Source organism: Lactuca sativa, chromosome 7, assembly GCF_002870075.4.
Source record: "Lactuca sativa cultivar Salinas chromosome 7, Lsat_Salinas_v11, whole genome shotgun sequence".
Taxonomy (NCBI): domain Eukaryota; kingdom Viridiplantae; phylum Streptophyta; class Magnoliopsida; order Asterales; family Asteraceae; genus Lactuca; species Lactuca sativa.
Window position 1 is genome coordinate 44,564,065 of NC_056629.2, and position 4,087 is coordinate 44,568,151.

The following is a 4,087-nucleotide window of genomic DNA, read 5'->3' on the forward strand; positions in this document are numbered from 1 at the left end:
GAAATTAGATATCATCCGGGGAAAGCCAACGTAGTAGCGGACGCCCTGAGCAGAAAAGAGTATTCCGGACGAAGGACCAAGTCGTTAACAATGACTATACATTCACATCTATCCACGCAGATCAAAGAGGCTCAGCTGGAAGCTTTAAAGCCTGGAAACGTGACGGGAGAATCCCTGCGCGGAATGGATAAAAATCTGGAGGTTAAGAGTGACGGAGCCTATTACTTTATGGACCGAATCTGGACTCCACGCCATGGAGGTTTCAAAGATTTGGTTATGAGGGAAGCACACAACACTCGTTACTCCGTCCACCCGGGTTCAGATAAGATGTACTTGGATCTCAAAAAGCTATACTGGTGGCCAAACATGAAAGCGGAGATCGCTACCTTTGTAGGTAAATGCCTTACTTGCGCGAAGGTCAAAGTAGAATGTCAAAAGCCAACAGGACTCCTTCAACAACCAGAAATACCAGAATGGAAGTGGGAGCGAATTACAATGGACTTTATCACCAAGCTGCCCAAGACAGCAGGTGGATTAGATACCATTTGGGTCATCGTTGACAGGTTGACCAAGTCTGCCCACTTTCTACCCATCAAGGAGACGGACAAGATGGAAAGGCTTACTAGGACTTATATAAGAGAAATAGTGTGATTGCATGGCGTCCCTATATCTATTATATCAGACAGAGATAGTAGATTCACCTCTAGATTTTGGCAATCATTACAAAAGGCACTAGGGACGAGGCTGGATATGAGTACAGCCTACCATCCGCAGACTGACGGGCAAAGTGAGAGGACGATCCAAACCTTAGAAGACATGCTGCGAGCTTGTGTAATCGACTTCGGGAAATCGTGGGATACACACTTACCTCTTGTGGAGTTTTCCTACAACAATAGTTATCATATGAGCATCAAGGCAGCTCCATTCGAAGCCCTCTACGGCCGGAAGTGCAGATCCCCTTTGTGCTGGGCCGAGGTGGGAGACACTCAGTTAGCTAAAGGACGAGTTCCTGACAGCGCCCTCACTGGTCCAGAGATCATTTGAGAGACGACCGAGAAGATTGTGCAGATACGTGAGCGACTAAAAGCCGCTAGGGATCGACAGAAAAGCTACGCCGACAAACGAAGGAAACCCTTGGAATTCCAGGTCGGAGACCGGGTCCTTCTGAAGGTCTCGCCCTGGAAAGGCACGATACGCTTCGGGAAGCGTGGAAAGTTAAACCCAAGGTACATAGGGCCTTTCGAGATTCTTGCCAGAATCGGCCCTGTAGCTTACAAACTAAACTTACCCCGCGAGCTAAGTAACATACATCCTACCTTTCACGTCTCAAACTTGAAGAAATGTTTGTCTGACGAGACTCTCGTGATCCCCCTCGACGAAATCGAGATCAATGAGAGCCTCAACTTCGTGGAAGAACCTGCGGAGGTTTTGGATCGTGAAGTAAAACGGACGAAACAAAGCCGCATCCCAATTGTGAAGGTTCGGTGGAACGCCAAGCGAGGACCGGAATTCACTTGGGAGCGCGAGGATCAAATGAAACTCAAATACCCTCATCTCTTCGCTTAGTAATATTGTAATATCATATCTGTTGTATTCTAAATTTCGGGACGAAATTCCCCTAACGGGGGGATGATGTGACAACCCCAAATCTAATTCCGTTACAAATCCCATTTTCACTAACGGAACGTGTCATTATACGTTATTTTATGTAATATTTGGAATCGTCAATATCTGAATATCTAAATTTATGCATGGCTTAATATTATCATAAGAAATGTAACTCGTATGGGTTAACCCCGTTTAACCTAATAGAGTTGTATTACCTTTTCAACCACTTCACCCGGGTAAAAAGTTTTAACCCAGTTAACTTTAAACATCGGGTAGCCGTGTATCGGGTGCGATACCCGAGACATATGCAATGGGTGTGCACAACATTTGAACATTCATTTACTACACACCCACTCTCTCTCTCTACTTTCTCTCTCTAGACTCGAAATCGGCCCCGATTCCGCTAATTTCCGACTTCCAAACGTAAGTACTCATCCTCTATCTTAATCTAGTCATGCTTCATTGAATTTAGGGGCCAAAATCATAGAAATCAAGGACCATAAAGGAGTTTACGGCCTAAGAAGCTCCTTAGGCTGTAAACCCCCAAAACCATGCCAAAGACCAAGTTTTTCCTTCTTGTGAGTTAGTATACTAATTAAGGCTTATAACTAGAAGAGTTTGGGCATTAAAACACTAGAAATTGATGCTTAAAAAGGAGTTTACGGCCCAAGCTTGTGCTTAGGCCGTAAACACCTCAAACACCCCATAAATCTATGTTTTAACACCTAAAAACACTTCTAGGATGTTTGGTAAATTAAACTTGACTCCAAGGAACACTTAAATGCATCAAACAACTCCATTTGAGGCCAAAAAGAGGAGTTTACGGCCTAGCTTAAGCTTGGGCCGTAAACACCCAAGAAATTGTGTCAAACAAGTCCTTAAACTACCCTAATGCATGAAAGGAATTTATCTAAGGCCTTTGGAAGTGTGTTGTACCATTAAACACCTCATTTTGATACCAAATGAAGAGTTTACGGCCAAGGATGTTCTTGGGCCGTAAACTCCCCAAAAATGTATGCCAAATTGCTCCAAACTCACTATAGGGCCTTCTAGGATTTTTCTAAGCCATATGGGACCATGTTGTACAAGTAAAACCTACATCTTGAAGGGTCTATAGGAGTTTACGGCCCAAGAACAAGTCTTGGCCGTAAACTCCCTAAAAATGGCACAAATTATGATGTTTAATCCTTCCCTCTTGGTTCAAAACACACACCACTAAATTAAGGAAGTGAGATAAGGCCCTAAACACACATTTTGGAGTGTCACAAGAGTTTACGGCCAAGCCTAGGGGGCTTACGGCCGTAAACTCCCAAGGAATGGCTTTTAGGTCATAAACTCTAAAGAGAGTGAACTCAAGGACCCTCCCGTAAATCATTCATGGCCTTGTACCACTCCCGGGAACCCTTTCTAGGCCTTAAAACCCCGAAAACGACACTAGAATGTCCAAATACTATAATGAAAAGCATAAGATGATTAAATTCTTGTGAAATACATATTTCATATGACATTAGGGTCCAAAAAGGTGCTCAAGTGGTTATTTGGTACCAAACGCTCAAACGACACTATTACCCGATTTACCCGATTCACCCAATTTCCGCGATTTCAGGTGAGTTCATACCCCTTTAATGAACCTTTCAAGTGTTTTAAATGTTTTAGGGGGGGAGATACAAGTTGCTTATAAATGTTTATGTAAAGTTTTACAGAACGATTTCCATGTTGCAAGGATCAATCACATGTGATTCACTACCCTTAGTTCAAATCACATGTGATTTGTCCCTATGCTTTAAAAACGGGTTTTACCCTTTTCAAAATTATTTTTAAACAGTGATTCAGAATTTAAATGTTCTTTTGGGAAAATACTTCTACTTAATCAATTTACTTATAAAATGTAACCACTCTGATATATTTATATAAGTAAGACTTGGAGGACTTAGGACCGATATCTCGCCTTATTTCCTGTTCTTGTTTGATTGTGGGCTTAGGGTAGTAGTTATCCGTCCGACTGTCATTGATTTCTTAGTTATATATCTGTATATCAGTATGGGGTACAAATGTTACTGCTTTCACTTAACAATAAAGTCACTAACATGCTAAGAACCATCCCCACTAAGATAACCATAATAGGTATGGTTATGATTGCAACCGTTACTACCCGCTAAAGTCATTACTATCTACACTATAATACTCACTATTACTAGACAATACACTAGTAAGGGAATACACTATGATCAACACTAAAAGAGTACTACACTATAACAATAAGAGAAAACACTAAACAAACAATAATATACTAACCCACTACGAGATACTCTATTCGCTATCCACTACGCCCGGAGTTTTCCAGCAGGGAGACGACTCTACATGTATAGATCTATACGGGGCAGACGCTATTACATCCCGACTGTTAACTCAGTCCGCGCCGTACAGGCCCAGGGATGCCACTACTTCACTTCACTATGCATGACCAGGAAGGTCATGG